General features: G+C 45.9%; 1 protein-coding gene across 1 annotated transcript in view; it reads right to left on the minus strand.

Annotated features, from left to right (window-relative positions):
• Positions 1–1,239: 1,239 nt before the first annotated feature.
• Positions 1,240–19,412, minus strand: part of usp8 (ubiquitin specific peptidase 8) — a 38,317-nt gene continuing 20,144 nt past the window's right edge. Inside the window, exon 20 of the mRNA XM_080538879.1 lies at positions 1,240–1,283. The gene's annotated coding sequence lies outside the window, so the exon portion shown is untranslated. The remainder of the gene's footprint in view (positions 1,284–19,412) is intronic.

The following is a 19,412-nucleotide window of genomic DNA, read 5'->3' on the forward strand; positions in this document are numbered from 1 at the left end:
TTTCCAAGCAAGCATGATAAATTAGGTTAAAGGTGTAGCATGTAGAACATTTATGGACAATTGTTTTTGCCTTTAAATGCTGGCTCTACATTTTTTGTAATCATCGGTTCCCCTGTTCTACAGAATCTCAATAAAAAATTGCCAGCGAAGAATTTTGACTGTTGGGTCTTTATTTATTGAGCCACGATGTTGTACTTAAAAATTGTTTCAATAAAATGTAAGAAACAGACCAATCCCATGTTCTAATCAATGCAGAGAAAATCTCATTAATCCAGAGAGAATTACAATAAGTACACCCACCTAAAGTAAGTGAAACAACTATACACCACAAGTAAGACTTACTAGAGAAAAGGAAGGAAGTCATTGTTTTGTATTTTGTCTTGGTTTTGAAGTAGAGTGAAGTATGGTGCTGTACCATACTGCAGACATCACTGCTGTGTTTCCAGGGTTGTTGTCACTACGGTTTTATACTTAACTCAGCAGCCATAAGATGATCACGCTCTCCCCACTCCACTCTCTCCTGGATGAATGTGCTGACTGCAGTCCTCCCTCCTCAGTACTGTCCCGGTAGAGGGGCTAGATTACACTGCAGAGGAACACACAGGCACTGAATCACCAGCTAAATGTAGCAGCCTAGCCTGAACAACCATAGGCTGAAGAGGGTGAGGTTAGCCCCATCCTAAGCAGGGCTGAGGAGGGTGAGGTTAGCCCTGGCCTAAGCAGGGCTGAGGAGGGTAAGTAAAACTTTATTTCTATAGCGCCCTTCACAGCACGAATGCACAGGGTATTTCCATCATAAATAACATATAAAATGGGTGAAAAGAAAAGCGCAAACAAATCATCAAAAGAGATTAAAAAAACACAAAAAACCAAAGGGGCAACATAAACAGGAACATAAGATGGCTATCAGTGACTACCGGCCTGCCTAAACAGGTGAGTCTTTAGTTGGCGTTTAAAAACAAGTTCTGAGGGAGTGGCTCTCAGGTCAGGGGGGAGGGCATTCCAGAGACTTGGGGCTGTCACCTCAAACGCTGTCCCCTTGAGTTCTTAGTCTGGTCCTGGGTACGACCAGGAGCTCCTGGTCGGATGACCTCAGTGACGGGCTGGATGAGTAGGGGTGGATGAGATCGGAGATGTAGGTCATGGAGGGCTCTGAAGGCGAACACCAGCACTTTGAACTGGATTCTGAGTTGCACCGGGAGCCAGTGCAGAGATGCTAGGATGGGGGTGATGTGGCATGATTTCTTTGACCTGGTGAGCAGCCTGGCAGCCGCGTTCTGGACCTGCTGAAGTTGAGCCACAGATGCTTTGTTGAGACAGGTAAACAGTGAGTTACAGTAGTCGGTATGAAATAAAGGCATGTACAGACATTTCTAATTCAGCATGAGATACAATGGCTTTGCAATATTTCTGAGGTGAAAGAAACAGATACGGGTCTTTTTGACCAGTCTATTTAGACTGGTCAAAAATAACACCCAGGTTTCTTAGATCGGGGCGAACATTGTCTTTAAGGGACCCTAAGTGCGTGGCTACTCTAAAAGCAGTGTTTTCAGCAGCTACAGTCAACACTTCTATTTTGGCTACATTGAGTTGGAGAAAGTTGCTGCCCATTCAGTTCTCAATGGTGGACAGACACTGTTCGGTCTACTGACGCCGACCGAAAGGCTGGACTGAAGGACACGGATAGTCGGATACCATTCAATTCGTTTTTCGTATTTTTAGTGAAAATTTAACAGATTGTAAAACCTACGAATGCAGACAACAAAACATACATGAATACACAGCTCTGACACAAGGAGAAATAAAGTTGGATGTCATCTGCGTAGCAGTGATAAGAGATACCCCTGAACTTGCTGATGAGGAGGCCTAAGGGGAGCATGTATAGTGCAAAGAGGATTGGCGCTAGCACAGATCCCTGTGGCACATCACGGAAGGGGTGTGGGGTCAGATTTGAAAGGACCGACAGCCACAGAGAAACTTCTCTCTTTAAGGTAGGAGGCGAACCAATTTAAGGCGCTCCCCGAGATGCCTACCCACTCCCTAAGTCTATCTAACAGGATTCCATGGTCTATTGTGTCGAAAGCTGCACTGAGATCTAGTAGGACCAGGACTGAACATTCGCCCCCCCCCCCCCCCCCCACCCCACAAAATCCCAAGTGGTGCATCCCAGGATGAAGGATATAAATAAATAATAATAATAATAATAATAATAATAACAGTGGTGATAAGGAGGAATTCGGTGGTTTGGGGGATTTCCAACAAAGCAAAATCCTCCTACGAGCAAGTAGAGTGGCAAATGCCACAATGTTAATAATCTGTTGGTCAGTTGGCGCTATGCCAAAGATAGCTGAGTAGGCGTTAGGTTGCAGGTTCAGATCTAGTGCCTGTGAGAGGGTCCTGAAAACTGCTGACCAATAATCAAATAATAAGGGACATGACCAAAACATGTGTGTTAGCGTTGCCGGAGCGTTATGACTACAATTCTCATCTACGTTAGGATAGATTCTGGCTAGCCTAGATTTGGAAAGGTGAATTCGATGCAGGACCTTAAATTGGATTACGCCTAGTCTAGCACATGATGTGCTCCCGTTAACTCTCGTCAGAGCCTCAGTCCAGGAGTCATCGGGTATTACGTCCCCTAGCTTCTCCTGCCATTTCTCTTTAATTTTGTGGAGGGAAGTGTCTCCGAGGGATGATATGCTAGAATAAATACTTGAAATTAGGCCTTTTAGATTGGGAGGAATTTGGAGGATATCATCTATAGCAGAAGGTTGTGGTGCATTTGGGAAGTTTGGATCCAAATTTTTAATGAAATGTCGGACCTGGAGGTATCGAAGATAACTTGAGCGGGGAAGGTTGAATTTTTGAGAGAGGTGATTAAAGGTCGAGAAGACGCCCTCAGTATAGAGATCTTTAAATTTGGAGAGACAGTCTTTTCCATAAGGCGAAAGCATTGTCTATTCTGGCGGGGACAAAAAGGTGGTTATTGCAGATAGGGGCTAGGTTGGAGAAATCTTTTAAACCAAAGTGGCGTCGAAATTGTGACCATATTCGTAATGTATTTAATACAGTATTAACAACAACAGGGTTAGAGGTGTAGTGTGGGGCAGATAGAGGGAGTTTGGAGGTAATCAAGGCGGAGAGGGATGTTGAAAGACATGACTCATTTTCTATTTCGCACCAAGACGGCTGTGGTGAATGGACCCAGTATATGATTTTCTGAATATTGGCAGCCCAGTGATAATAAAGCAAATTTGGTAGGCCCAGTCCGCCCATGGGACCGATGTCGCTGTAGAAGTATTTTCTGTATTCTAGGGACTTTACCCCCCCAAATGAAAGATGATATGGACTTATCTATGGAGTGATATATTAGTGAGGTTGATCTTGTATCCCGAAAAGCTACCAAATCTATGCAGCATCTGAACTATATGGGAAATGCATTGCACCGGGTCAGATACATACAACAGTAAGTCGTCGGCATATAGCGCCACCTTGTGTTCCTTCCCCCATCTAGAAATTCCATTTATTATTGGAGAAGATTTTAACATGATAGACAGAGGTTCGATGGCGAATGAGAATAGGAGTGGGCTCAGCGGGCACCCCTGGCGTGTCCCTCTCGACAATGAGAAAAATGTGGAGCGTTTCCCGTTCGTAACTACCGATGCCTTAGGAGATGAGTATAGTAGTCTGATCCATGCAATAAAAGTGGGTCCAAAGCCAAAAGCTTTCAGACATTCAAATAAGTACGCCCACTCCACTCTGTCAAAAGCCTTCTCCGCATCCAGGGAGATAACCACCTCAGGTACCTCCTCGGACGTAGGAGAATGTATGACATTTAGAAGGTTTCGGATGTTAGAGAATGAGTGGCGGCCCAACATGAAGCCAGTTTGATCAGGGGAGATCACCTCGTCTGTGACGGACTCTAGACGCCGGGCGAGTGCTTTAGCTAATATCTTGACATCGCTGTTGAGCAGCAAGATGGGGCGATGTGAACCACACTCTGTTCTGTCTTTCCCTGGTTTCGGTAAAAGGGTTATGAATGCCTCTGTTAGTGTCTGTGGCAGGGCCCCATTATCCATTGAGTCATTGAACATTTCTAAGATGAGGGGAGTTAATTTGGTTGAGATTTTTTTGTAGAATTCAATGGGGTATCCATCAGGGCCCGGGGCTTTACTACTTTGCATAGCTGTGATTGCATTATAAATGTTGGTGTCTTGGAAGGGTAGTTATAGTTCTGCTTTATGAACAGGGTTGATAACAGGGGCATTTAAATTTGTGAAGAAATGTTGCATATTGGTATCATCATTGGGTGCCTCAGAAGTGTACAATTTGGAATAAAATGCCCTAAAAGTCTCATTGATTTCGAGGGGGTCAGTTGTAAGCTCCCCATTTTCTCTTTTAATTTGTGGAATCTGTTGGTCAGAGGATTTACATTTTAATTGATGCGCTAACATTCTACCAGCCTTTTCCCCATGCTCATAAACAAAGCCTCGTGATTTCAGCAACATACGTTCTGTCTTATCGGATGTTAATAACTCGTATTTGGCTTTGAGATTCAGCTTATTTTTGTAAAGCTCCGGGGTGGGAGAGGCAGAGTATTGATGATCTATGTCAATCATTGAGTTGAGAAGTTGCTCCTGTTCTTGCCTCCTAGCTTTGTTCAACCTAGATGTGTATGCAATAATGTCCCCCCTTATTACTACTTTGAGGGTCTGCCAGAGCAGGGAGGGAGAAACAGTGTCGTCCCTATTGGTTTCCAAGAAATTTTCTATGGCAGTTGAAATCATTTGGCAGAATTCTTTATCTGTTAGTAGTGTGGTATCAAGTCTCCATGGAGCGTGGTCAGAGTAGTTAAGTGGGAAGGACAGATCCAATAGTACTGGGGCATGGTCAGATTCAATTATGGTTGAATATTCTACGTTTTTGACAAAGGGAAATAATGTTCTGTCTATAAAGAAGTAATCAATTCTGCTATACGAATGGTGTGAAAAAAAAGAGCATTTTTTATCATGAGGGAATTGGAAGCGCCATGGATCGACACATCCAATTTGGTCCATGAACGCTGACAACATTTTAGCCATCTTGGAGGGTTTCTTTGATTTTGGGTTGGAACGGTCTAAGGAAGGATTAATCATGCAGTTTAGATCGCCACCAAAAATAAGGCAGCGTGAGTTTAGGTCAGGTATAGATGAAATGACCTTTTCCATGAATTTCTCGTCGTCCCAATTGGGTGCATACACATTGACCAAAACTACAGGTTTATGGTAGAGGGACCCTGAGACAATGATAAAACGGACGTGTGGGTCAGATATAATATCAGTGGCGTTGAATAGTGTTTTCTTGTGGATTATGATTGCTGTGCCACGTGATCTAGAATTAAAGTCTGAATGAAAGATTTGGCCAACCCCTGATTTTTTAAGTCTACTATGATCTCTAACCATCAAATGTATTTCTTGTAATAAAGCAATTTCCCACTTTAAAAGTTTAAGATGTGCAAATATTCTGGTGTGTTTAACAGGTCCATTCAAACCTTTAAAATTCCATGAAATAAATATTGTATTCGCCCCCCCTGCAGTCTGACTATTATTCTGTGTCCTGTTCATAATATATGAAATTTGTTGGTAATACGTATAAAGAAATATATGTTCTGCCATATCACAGCCCAGCACTTACTGGAAAAAACACGTATAGCAAGTAAAAAGGTACCTCCACTTATAAATGTATAGTAAAATGTTGAAAACAAACAATTAAAACTGCAAAAATGACCAGGGATGCACACACCCAATACCCTATTAACCCAAACAAAATCCCAGATTACCCTAGATAACAATACAACATAGAAAAAAATAACATAAACATTGCCTATGTTTGCGTCCCCAATTGAGGCAAACTGCAGGCTCACCATATCTTCGTTAGTCTTCCGCGAGTGTAGGCCTATTCCCATTAACCCTATTTTCACTCGAGGAACTCCCGATCAATTTGTATAGGTAGTAACATCACTACAAAAACATATAGTAAAGATGTCGAAAGAGGGAAAACGAATAAAATAATAGAAACAGATCTGTATATATAGGCAATATTAAACATAGCAATAATATAATTACTACAATACAATATAGCCTACCATATACCAGTGGTTCCCAACCACTGTGCCCGCCCCGGCACACTAGTGTGCCGTGAGAGATCATCAGATGTGCCGTGGGAAATTATCAAATTCCACTTACCGTATTGACCCGAATATAAAACGGGGTTTTTCCCCTGGAAAAAAGTCTGAAAAAGTTGCGTCTTATATTCGCACCCTAGACTTTTACACGTCAATATTAATTCACAACAACGTATGTGGAGACACACTCACACACACCCGCGGAGACACACTCACACACACCCGCGGAGAGACACCGCAGAGACACACTCACACACACACCCGCGGAGACACACTCGGACCAGCTCGAAAAAAGTGTCTCAAGTGGTTGGTCAAGTTAACAAACAACAGAGGAGGAGTTACGATGCCAATGTTAAGACAATGGATGAATGAATCAATGAAGCAGAGGCATCAAACAACTGTCGAGGAGCCAATAAATATGATATTACAGAGTGTAATGTTAGAAGTTGACGAGCCCAAAAAGATCGGCATAAGAATGGTAACAGTCAGAGAAAAGCGTATCGCCGTCCGCAAAGCGGCCTCTTCCAGGTGATTGACAGGAGGGTGTGTGAATATGTGACTGAAAAACCTAACGATTGTATGCCCATACCCCAAGATGATAAAAATAACCTACATTGTTTCGTTCATTCATTAAGACGATTGCCAGACGCATTGCTGACATGTCTGCAGACATCACAATTTTGTTTTGGAGAAAATACGTGGCAGTGGGCAGTTTGCTTTGCAACTTGAGTCTTGGCTCAACTCTTGGCCAATGCACGCTTTGTGGATGGAGACACAATCACAGAACATTTCTTTTTTGCAAGACATTGCATAAAAAAACAACAGGGGAGGAAATATTTCAGATCACATCAGAGTATGTCGAACAAGGAGGACTTCAGTGGGACAGCTGCGTAAGTGTCTGCACTGATGGAGATATCTGATGTGTTGAATGCTGTTGTTCGTATGGTAAACTTTGTAAAAACAAGACCTCTGAAAAGCCGCTTATATGCAGCATTATGTGAAGAGACGGGAGCCCAGCATAATACGTTATTGCTCCATACGCCGATGATTGTCCCGCGGAAAAGTGCCGCCCGCGTGTTTGAGTCACGGGAGGAGCTGAACACCGTTTTAACTGATGAGAAGTGTGATGACGCAAAGCTGCTTGCAAGTGACAAATTGTGCGCAAGGCTCGCATACATGGCCAACATACAGGGCCAGGCTTCGCACTGAGTGAGTATAACGACAAGTTCATATAATGTTACGTATATGATAGGCTACTATGTATCATTTTGTAACATTTGGGATGGCGGTGTGCCGTGGGATTTTTTCAAGGTAAGAAATGTGCCGTGGCACAAAAAAGGTTGAAAAACACTGCCATATACTATACAACCATAATACCACTACATAAAATAAAATAAATGACCCAGCACATTAACAAATGTAAATTTACAGGTTGGGGTAATACATTAGTTGTTTCGTTAGTGTCAGTCCAAAAGCGAACATTAACATGGGCTATTACACTGCTGATGTACACGTACAGCTAGAATGACTCGAGACAACGATAAACTTGTTTAAACCAAACGAATCCCAACGTGTATATTGCAGAAAAAAAGGCAGGGAAAAGAGTAATGTACCTGGAAGCGGGTTCCCATTTCAGACAGTAATAGCAAGACTGTGTGAAGTCCCGCTCGCCATGCTCGCCTGCATGGGTCTTTTCACTCAATATGAATGCCTCCAGACAGAGTCATCTTGTCACTCCTTTGCTACCCGACGTTTGTAAAACTCCTGGGCATCTTCAGGTGAGTCGAATGTGAAAGTTTGTGACTCGAAGGTTACCATCAGACGTGCGGGGTGCATCAGACGGAACCGTACTCCCTTCTGGTAGAGTGCCTGTTTCACGCCGTTGTAGGCGGCGCGTTTCCTCGCCAGTGCAGAGCTTAAGTCGGGGTAAAACCTCAGAGGGGACCCCCGGAACTGCACCTCATGGTTCCTGGATCACCGCAGGGCTGCCTCTTTTTGCTGAAAGCGAAGAAAGCGCACGATGAACGGTCTCGCTGGTTTCCCGTCCCGTTTTGGGGCAAGTGATCGGTGGGCTCTCTCCAGCTCAGGCGGCTCAGTAAACACATCAGGACCCATGCAGTCTACCAGGAGCTCAGAGATTAACTTAACCGGGTCCTTGCCGTTCTCGCTGCCCTCCGGGATGTTCACTATCCTCAAGTTGGATCTGCGTGACCTGTTTTCGATGTCGTCTACATGGTCCAGCAAGACTTGATTCTGGGTCTGGAGAGTTTTGATTGTAGCTTCAGCCGTGGTCAGTCGTTCAAAGTTCTCTCCGGCGATAGTCTCTGTTGCTATGAGGCGGGCTTGGAATGAGCCGACCGTGTCCCGGAGGGCATCCACAGCAGTTTCAAGAGGCTTTAAGGATACTTGGATCAGCTGAGAGACATCTTCCTTCAGTCCGGCTCTCTGCTTCGCCAGCTCGGCCACCAGCTGCGCCATGGAGATGTTTTCAGCAGCAGGTAGGCTACCTTTAGCAACGTTGCTATCCTCCGAGGCTGCAGCCATGGATGACAGTTTGCTTGCTATGCTAATGTTAGCTCGTGTTGCCGCGGGGGTCTGTGCGCTGGGTTTCTTATTCGATTTTGAGTTGCTCATTTTGACTTCAAAAAGTGCCTAGGATACTCATAATGAGCTGTGACAATTTTGTAGAGGTTTGATGTTGTTTTAGTAGTACAATTTGCAATGTAATCGGGAGACCTGTTTTCGACGTCTTTGCTCTTACATCGCCAACCGGAAACCGCAAAAAACTTCCTTAAGCATAGATGTGGGTATAATATCTAGGGGGCTTGAGGAGGACTTCATAGAGCTTACTATGTCTATGGTTAGCCCTGGCCTGAGGAGGGTGAGGTTAATCCAGGGCTGAGGAGGGTGAGGTTAGCCCTGGCCTGAGGAGGGCGAGGTAAGTCCAGGGCGTAGCAGGGCTGAGGAGGGTGAGGTTAGTCCCGGCCTAAGAGAGGCTACAACTGTGTAGGTGTGCTGGTACAGCGCTAGGAACACACCTTCCCACTTTGCTCTACGAGGTCTGTCCTGTTTAAGTCCAGTGGAGTGAACAGGACCACACAACCACAACCTAGTCTCTTTATAATCCACTCAGGGCGACCTAGAACCGCTGGATCATGTGTTCTGATGATGCTAAAATATAATCTGCCAGTTTTGGGAGATAAACATATGTTGAACTAATCCAATAATGGAGAGTGCATGTCAGGTAAGCGGACTGCATATTACATCAAATCTTTGGCATTTACCAGAGCGACTGACAGCAATCAGTGATGGGTGATCTGCGTAGGTGCGAGTGTTAGTTAGAGAGGCATGGCGATGTTGTTGATGAGCCTCAGTCGCTGGCAGTGTCCAGCAACAGCATTCCTGACACCAGGCCAGTGTCGCTCTCTCTCTGTCTGTCTGCCCAGGACGAAGCCAGCCTCGCCTGCCTGACAACAGCAACACCGACCTGCAGAGATAGAGAGGATGGTGCTCAGACTGAGAGAGATCGGGCAGGACTGGGGTAGAACACTCGAACTGCACTTGCACACCGTGTTTTTAACCTAGTCCATTTGGCCCACTCTCCCCCTGTTATCAGTTTTAGGGCTTAGGCCATGGCTACTCAACACAGTAGTGTAGCAACTTGTACATGTCACTTTAACGCCAGCTCACCACAATAGTGGGGTAGTGGTGGTGCCACCCAGAGCACGTAAGGCTGTTAAAGGAAACAGACATCTCCAATCATACACAGTCTCCAATCATGTCACCCTAGTGGATAGTGAGTTGGACTGGTGATCAGAAGGTGATTAGAAGGTGATCAGAGACCAAATCCCACCTGGGAACACCACCCCTAGTGTGCCCTTGAGTAAGGCACTTAGCCCTAAGTTACTCCAAGGAGACTGTCCCTGTAATCTGTCATTATAAGTCGCTTTGGATAAAAGTGTTAAAATGTAAAATGTAAAACAATAGCAACAGCCTAAAGGAGCCTGGCATCGGATAGCTTTCTCTTCCTGTGTACAGTACCTAGTTATCTACGGCCTCTTGAGTGTGATGTGTTTCCTCCTCGGCCCTCCTGACAACACCACTCAGGGTCACTACCCCGCTGACATCTCGCCACGTTCAAGTTCAGTTGTAAGCAAAGGTACATGGTGTGTAATGTGTAAACAGCTCACGAAAAGACAAACTGAGACGATTACTTTAGGCTGAATCTAGGTCAAAGTGTCAGTTATCCGTGTCCACGGATCACACACACACACCTCTCACCGGTGTCATGGCATCACATTACAACAGTCAACACTAAGCAATCGCCTGCAGTCTCCCCAATCTCCTATGTCCTCCCCCTCAGCTCACCCGCCTTATCCAATGGATCCTCCTTGAACCTCCCTCCCCCTCCCTCTTCGCCACCCCCTCTACCCCCTCCCAGCCCATATCAACCCTCCTCAGCCCTCTTTTCCCACCAGCCCTCCTGCAGCTCAACAGCTCAACAGTAACCACACACCAACCTGGCTGACTAATGTGTCACCCCCACCTCCCTGGTCTTCAACACCACATTCCCACATGCACAGCCTGCCTCCTCTTTATCTCCGCCTGAGCACCCCCCTCTCTCCCCCCCACACACAGCATTCTCCCCTCTCCCCCGACCTCCTCCTTCCCTAGCCTTCTCCAAAGTGCATTCTCCTTTTATCTTTTCCCAATCCCCCTCTCTCTTTATCCACTCCCCAGCCTCCCCTGATCACTCTCTCCCTCTCCCCTCCTTCCCTCCTTCCCTCGCCCCCAACCCCTCTCTCCTTATCCCTTCCCCAGCCTCTCCCAACCACTCTCCCTCTCTCTACTCCTTCTCTAACCTCCCCCAGAGCACTCTCCCTTCATCTTTTCCCTATCCTTACCCATCCTTTCTACTTATGCCCTCCCCAGCTTCTCCCAACCACTCTCACCATCTCCCTCTTCCCTCTTACCCTACCCTTCCCCCAACAACTCTCCCCTTCTCTCTTCCCCAGCCTCCCCCCTATATCTCTGTCTGTCTGTGTGTGTGTGTGTGTGTGTGTGTGTGTGTGTGTGTCTGTCTGTCTAGTCTGTCTAGTTTGTCTGTCTGTCTGTCTGTCTGTCCTTTCTCTCAGAGGTCCCCCAGAGGTCCAGGTCTGTCAGGTGTTGTCAGGTTAAAATAAGAGTCAGGAACAAAAGGATAAGCCTCTCTGCTCTCGGATAGTCAGCTGACAGCAGCTTAACACATCGCTCGCTAATTCAAGGTCATAAATGCACCTCTCTTTCCAGGAAGGCCAATTAAAAACCAATGTGGTAGAGGAAGCACAGCCAGAAGTGGAAACACAGAGGTGCTGAGAATATGGACGGACTAATGATTGCTCCTCTGAAACTCTGAGCTTCCCACCCAGATTTAGTGTAGAACTTTGCGTAGTGATCCCTATTGGCTAATTATGAGATAGCTCAGAGTTGGAAACTTTGAATTCTCAGAGGTAAACGAGTTGCAGAGTCAAACATTTCCTGGTTTCCTCGATCCAGGGAGCAAATGCATGATGTATATTCATAGCTTGTGCAAGCTTATTTGCATAAAATTATACAGTGTATTTCTCTGCACATTGGGTGGACAAACCACCCATTTACAAACAGTTGTAACTCAAAGAAACTCATGACTACCACTCCAGTGTGACTATCACTGTCTATGTGTCCGTACAGCTGATTGGATCTGGGAGAGTCTGGAAATGGTCCAGCATTCGCTGGCTCTCACCATAATTCACAGAGTGCTCATATAAATAGACAGACTCTCTGGGACCTGAACTTTGGATACATCACCCAAGGGCCAGAATTACAGAACATACCGGGTGATAACATTAGATCAGCTCATCAGATATAGGGTACGCCCTCTGAACAATCTGTGATTTTGATATCAAAGGACATGGTGTGGATTTCCACATAGTTTCCTGCAATGTACTTCAGATGAGATCCTAAGTCCAACCCAGAGCTCCAACCCATGTTTATATAACTGGTTATCAACCTACGTCTTTACTGGGGGCATATAAAGTTGGGAAAACACAATCAACGAGGAGAGTCCATGGTGTTGCTCCGATGGCCTGCGAACACACCAACCCTGTCTAGATGCCAGGGGAGGCTGGTGGAGGTAGAAATCGGAGGATGGGCACATTGTTATGCATGGGATGGGATGAAGAATGGTATCAAACACGTGTCACACCATAGGAACTCTGTTTAACAACCTCCCCCAATCTCTAATAGCCAATAATGTTGTCAGGTTGGTACATCGCCACACGGACAGCCCTTACCCATTGATATTCATATTATGGCCAAAAAACTGATGATATTCAAAGAGTGTCTCACTCAATGGTCTGGGGCTAGCTACCACAGTGTGCTTGTGTGCTCCTCTCAGATGAGGCCGTTGTGATTACAGAGCCCTTCAGAATGGTCACAGCCACTCCGGTACAGAGAGAACAGCTGAACAGGTACATTGTTCCCTCATCAAGCACATACTCCTGGCCTCCCACACGGCATCAGCATGACTCACTCTGAATCAAACAGTCATTTTCAGTACTCACGGTGAGAGTATTCATCTCTATTCATAACAGAGCCGGTCATTACGGCTTCCAATCAATATTCACACAATGCCTCTAAGACGTCATGTTCTTTCTGAACGAGATGGGCAATTTTTCTGTCTGAGGTCTTTGGTTTTGTATTGTTCTCCTCCTGAAACACACAGACAGACACTCATTTCAGGGGCACCGCGATTGCGTATTGTTGACATCATAACATCCGTTATTGTTTTTTAAACCACGTTGTTCTTTTGAACAACTTTATTCTTTTATACGCCACTAGTGTCTGGAGATCCAGACAGACAGAGTTGTATGAGGTCAGCGAAGCACGTCAAAGCAAGCTTTACCAAAGCCACTGGATAATGTAATGTATGCAGGCTGTCGGCTGAATGGAACATGGAAAACTAGTCTCAGTGGACGAAAGCGGAAAACGATCTATCTGATTGGCCCCCAATCTGTAAAATCGTTCCCTTTTTTTCCCCATTTCGGTTGGGTTCCACACTCCAATAACACTAGAGCCTGCATATGTTTAGTTTACACAGTCATAACAATTACTGCCGTTTCCAAAACAAAGCTGACCCTTTTCTCAGGCAACGACCAATTCTGCCGTGTACAACAGTCTCATTCTGGTACCCAGTCAACTCTCTCTCACAACAGTGCCAGTGTGAGAGGAACACGCTGCCCCTCACATCTTCCTTGGGCGAACATCCGCTAGGCAATCATTGAAAAGGAATGATAAGTTAAACTGCATAAGTTGTCAGAGAATGCTTGCAGTTGCAGGGTGCAATGTGTTTTTTTCCACTAGACACACAGGGGACTGCATACCCCCATTTAGAAATGCATTTTTTCCACAGGACTGTGGAACATTTTTATGTAACCATTCATATTCATCAGATTGTGTCTATGCTTTGTCTCTATACCCTTGTGACAGTTCAGAAGCTAACACATCCTGTTTCAAGAACAGAACATCTATTACAGAGAAAGTTCTGAGTTTGCTCAGAATGAAAGAACAGCTAATGTTCTATAATAATTAATAATAGTGTGTGTGTGTGTGTGTGTGTGTGTGTAGACTTGTCAGACAAGCTCTTGGCGTGTGGACTTGTCTAGCAGCTTTCTTATGGATCCAGATCACATTGCCGGGGGTTAGCTCAACTTTCCCTCACATTTCTGAAATGCCCTGAACAATTTTTTGTTCATTTTGTAATAAATGTAAATGTAAAAAAAATGTATGTAATAAAATATATTTGCTATTCATGAATCAAGAAGACTGTGTACTGAATGACTGTATTACTGGGGCCTGAGAGCTGGGGTAAGAGAGTGTATTACTGCTGACTACTGGGGTAAGAGAATGTTACTGCTGACTACTGTGTAACTGCTGACATCCATTATTCATCTTCATATTGGACTTAACATAGATCCATCTGTGATCTATTAGTGATTAACACCATGTGGACAAGTTGGTGGTATTTTACTATATATGCTTGCTATATGCTTGGTATGAATGTATGATCATTTGAGTGTAATATCGAGGTAGGACCTACTATATTAAGTTATGCGTTGTTAGTTCCTGACATCACCTTGGGTAAATTAACTCCCACATGCAGATGGCAAGGATTTAATACCATATGAAATATTATATTTGGTTTGATTCAGGAAATAAACCTGTCACACAACCTCCACCTCCCCCATCATTCCAGCACCCCCAACCCCCTCTGATCCATTACCAGGCTACAGTGTATCATCTGGCACCACCCACCCGCCTGGCAGAATTATTTTTAGCCAATTAACTTCTGCTCTGGTACATCAACAGGAAGTAAATGCCAAATAGTGGTGCCAAATTGAATGTGGGTGCAGAGAGGAGCCTGAGCAGAGTCTCCTAATGTGAGGTGAACAACCCAAAGAGAGGGATAAAAGGGAATATAAAAGAGAGAAGGATGGAGGGACGACGCTGCACACCTCTCCTGTCTCCAGTTAAATGAGTTCCTGCCAGGAATAGCCACATCCACCATACCACCCCCACACACAGATTTAGACCCAGGGCATGACGCAGCATGCACGTGGGTGGTAAAGTGTGTGTGTGTGTGTGTGTGTGTGTAGGGGGGGGGGGGGGCAGACATCTACTGTATGAATCCTCCAGTCGAAGGATATGAAGGTTAAATCATATTATTTATACACATAATACTGTTTTCATGTTTCATGAGCACCACTTTACTGAGGCAGTTTGTGAGAACAGCACCACACTGAGACCACAGAGAGCACTGCCTCCAACAGTGAACATTTCTTCCACCCACTTTCCCTACCTTCCTTTCTTCGTTCCTGTCTTCTTCCCTTCCATATGTTTTCCTTCCACCGGTGTGCAAGATAGTTTCTGCCCAAGAGGACCTGGCTGCTGGACTACCTCACGTTCATCCCATTGATTTTGCTATTCTAGACACACTCACAAACCAACAGAATGAATAGCCCTGTCAGAGGAGGCATGGGGTTGGTGTCACATGACAGAATAAAGACTTACACGTATCATTTAGCCTTGTGCATTAAGTGACATGGGATATGATTACACAGCGATTGCGTCCCAGGCACTGTGTGGGCAGCGTGTGTTAGACGAACAGCCTGAATCAATTCACACTTGATACATCTCGTTGTGACAGTAGCCTATCAATAGCTAGTGTGGGCGTTAGACTGTTTCTGCATCAATAAACACCACCACTATGGCCTTGTGTTCTCAAGCGTATTTGAAGCAGAAACAGATTAGCACCAAAGCTAATCAATACCTCTCAGATTGGAGAAAGTACAAAAATCAGCAGCGCCTGGATAGAAGAGAAGCACAGCTTCGTTATCTAAAGATTAACATATTCTCGGCTTGTGGATAACTTGGCTTGAAATGAGATTTTGGTTTATGTAACAGCTGGCAGGGGGCCTCTGGGTAATTTTGTGGTCCACCCACCCCCATAAAAGAAAGCTGTGGATTTCATTTTTTGTAAGGAGAGTGGAATCCCATCCTCCCTCCATGTTTTCAGAAAACTGTGCCTTGTCACGACCTCTCTGGTCACGATTCACTGAGGCTGCTCGATCCAAACCAGCTGTGATGGGCTACACTCCTCTTTAAAATGATCGCTGCACTGTTTCTCTGTCTATCTATTTTCCATATTTTTCACATTGAGATGTTCAGGCATTACATTCAAGAAAAGAAAAGAAACGTTTTGAACGCGTGAGATTACTGTGATGTCATAGAGCCTGGGCAAGATACCTGTGACAGAGAAAGCATTGGCCTGTGAATGTGATGTCATAAAGGCCAGTTTAGTTGGATCACAGGGAAACATTCCCTACCCATATTCATTAAGCTACATGGAGGATGAGGATAGGAGGTGAGTTGAGTTTGATCAAGACTGATACAGGTCAGGGATTGCTTTTAATATCCAAGCAAGGTGTACTCACTTTATCGTGTACAATACTCCACAAAACTGTCCTTTTTGTGAGTGTTTTCAGTAGACAAATTCAGTAGATTAATTTCATAACATGGACTCTCACACAGTGCAGACAAAACACCTATAGACACCAGAGACTATACTGTGGTCTTTAAAGGTGGCAATGTTGACAGGTTGCTAAGAGACTGTTGTCGGGCTGCTTTCTCACAGAGAGAGAGTCACACACAAACACACAGGTGATTTTCCTCAATACCAAGTGCCGCTGCAGTCTGAGAATGTGTTTCGCCTTAAAGCGTCTCACAGCACACACTGCAGTGTGTGATCAACACATTGCATAGTACAGGGCTCTCGCTGAGCTATCCATCAGATTATTTATCCCACATGGAATGGCCCACTCAACACAGCTCCTCAAGCTTCTCTTGAGACTTGCACATTTTCCAGCCATTAAACATAGCTGAGAGAGCTTTTCTGAATGGTGGTTCCTCGCTAGGCAGAGAGCTGACGGTGAGACTGAGGTGAGACCAAGATGAGATGAAGCCCAGGACTGTGTCTGTGACTGAGTGTGAGTGGACGACGGAGGAGTGCCCCCTGGTGGATGCAGTGGTCGTAGCAGCTCAGAGGGACAGCCTGTGCCTCCCTAAACTCTTCAGGTCCAAGAAAGTGAAACCCTTCAACCAGGCCAGAACCGGTCCCACGTCCCAGGTCCACTATACAGCCAGGGAGCTTCTGTTGGAGCTGTTGGACATCGGAGGTGTTTTGGAGCTGAGCAGGAAGGCCAGGAACATCAAAGCAGCAGGGATCAGTCGTCCATCCCACGGTCAGAGCAGAGAGCGGGCGGACCTGACAGAGGAAAAGTATTCAGAGTTCCTCACATGGATCGCCATCGTTCTGCAGAACGGCCTCTCCTCGGGAGAACACTCTCAGCATTCGGCCACGGCCTCTGTGTTCGTCCCGTCCCTGGACCGATGGCAGGGAGCGCTGAAGAGAAGCAGCTTCCACATCTCGCTCCTCTTCCTGTCTCGTTTGAAGGACGAAGACAAAATGGAGGTCCTCTCCGCCCTCCTGACCAACATGGCCAGGCGCTCTCAGGTGTTATACACACCTGGCCAACACTTGGCCGTGAAGAAGTACACCATCTCCGTCGGAGGTCATTCACAGCCTTCCTGCCCGTTGAACCTTGCCCTGCTCTGTGACCTCAGTTCCGGGTTTGTGTGTAACATCTACTTCTACTGCCCCGAGGTGCTCCAAAGGACCTCCAGGACTTCGGTGGTTGAACAGGTACTCGGGCAGCTCCTGAAGCCCTTCTTCTGCCGCGGTCACCTGGTCCAGCTGGATAGCTCTGCTTGGGTGGACGGCGGGCTGACCCAACTCTTCTCCGATCTGGGAGTGAACCTCCATTTCCTAGACAAGTCAGAGACGGAGGTGATGGAGGTGGGAGAGGGCTCGTCGTCTCCCTCTCCCCCGTCCTACAGCACAGAGGAGGACCACTCAGCTGCCGTGCTCACGGCCCACCTCCAGAGCTGGACAGGACCCGCCTTCTTATCGAAGTCTGACGGGAAAGGAGCCTCGTCAGACGTCTTCCTCCCGGGATTCTGGGTGATGGTGCACCTCGCCTGCATCAACACATTCGTCCTCCATTCCCTCCAGTGTCAGGAGGCAGGCCAGGGCAGTCACGTCAGCCTGAGGGAGTTCAGCAGAGTGCTGGGCTCTCAGCTGGCCATGGAGAGCTGTGTGGCTGTGCCTGCAATGTCAGGGCCACTCACTGTATCATTTCAGCAGACTCATTTACCAAATACAGAGCAATGGTTTGTGGACATACTGATAATAGATCAGATACTGATAAATCTATCTACTTGTCTGTTTCTGTCTGTCTGTCTATCTGACTGTCTCTGCCTGTCTGTATTAGATTAGATTATTTTTTATTGTCATTGCAGAGTACATCAGACAATGAAATGCGGTTTAGCATTGATTGATTGATTGATTGAAAACTTTATTAGAAGATTTGCAGGAGTAGGTACATGAAAGTACATATTACATACAAGGTCAACTAACAGGATAAAAACCCAAGAAAGCCACTGGCTTATTTCAATTGGGGTCCTTGATTCTAACCAGAATCAAGAAGTCTAACCAGAAGTGCACATAATGATATAAAAACATGATATAAAAACATGACAATGATAGTGATAGGTACAGTATGGCAAGTACGGTGGTTTAGAGGTATATACAATTATGAGCTATATACAGTTAAGGTAGCGTACAGTATGTAATGTACATATGTATAAAAGAGGCAAATGAGGTATGTGCAATGTGCAATAATACAGTATGTCTACTAACCTCTATTTTGTGCTTTGTCATTGGTTATGCAGGTCAGCCAATAACAGCGGCGGTCAGGTGATCCCGATGGAGGAGGGGGCGGGCAGCTCTGGGTGGGGGGTGCAGCGGGTGCTGGTTGGCAGGCTGCCAGGAGTGTGCGGTCTGGCTAACTGTGGGAACTCTTGCTACATGAACGCTGCTCTGCAGTGTCTCTGCTCCACAGTGCCCCTAGTGGAACACCTCCTCAGCCCGCAGACACGCAACGAACTGGCTAAGTAAGTAAGACCCACTCTCACTGGAGGTCCCTTGTGTGGAACTCCAAATTTGCCACTCCGTAAATCGGAAAGGATTGGTTTAGTATAAACATGATGACTAAAAAGATTGGTCTCAAAGATATGCACTCAAAAGTGCATGTGTATTCATTAACAAGATAACCTATCAAAATAGATTTCTGTTCGTCTCCTCTTCCCTCCTCCCTTGTGCTTCCTAGGCGTAAGAGTGCGATGGCGGGGGTGTTTGTGCGTCTCCTTGAGGAGGTGTGGGGGGGCCAGAGTTACAGCTGTACCCCTGGGGAGGTGAGGTCCATGGTGGGCTCCCTCCACCCCCAGTTCAACAACTACTCCCAGCAGGACGCACAGGAGCTGCTGCTCTTCCTGCTCAACGCCCTCCATGATGACCTCAAAAAGGTAAACAAACCTCAGTAATATATAATCGGACCAGATGTGTGTGCTTATTGCTGAGCATGTGGTTTGTTTGGAATCGGGCAACGTTGGAATCCTGTCACAGATTTTCTGATAACATAAGACTCTCTGTCCTGCAGAAAGGTGAGAGGCGTCAGGCGCGCTCCTCCTCGCACCATGGCAGGAAGTCTCCCGGCGGGGCGGGGGAGTCCACCATCGTCACCAGTCTGTTTGAGGGTCAGCTGAGCTACGTGAC

Source organism: Nansenia antarctica (genome assembly GCF_963989245.1).
Source record: "Nansenia antarctica genome assembly, chromosome: 9".
Classification (NCBI taxonomy): domain Eukaryota; kingdom Metazoa; phylum Chordata; class Actinopteri; order Argentiniformes; family Microstomatidae; genus Nansenia; species Nansenia antarctica.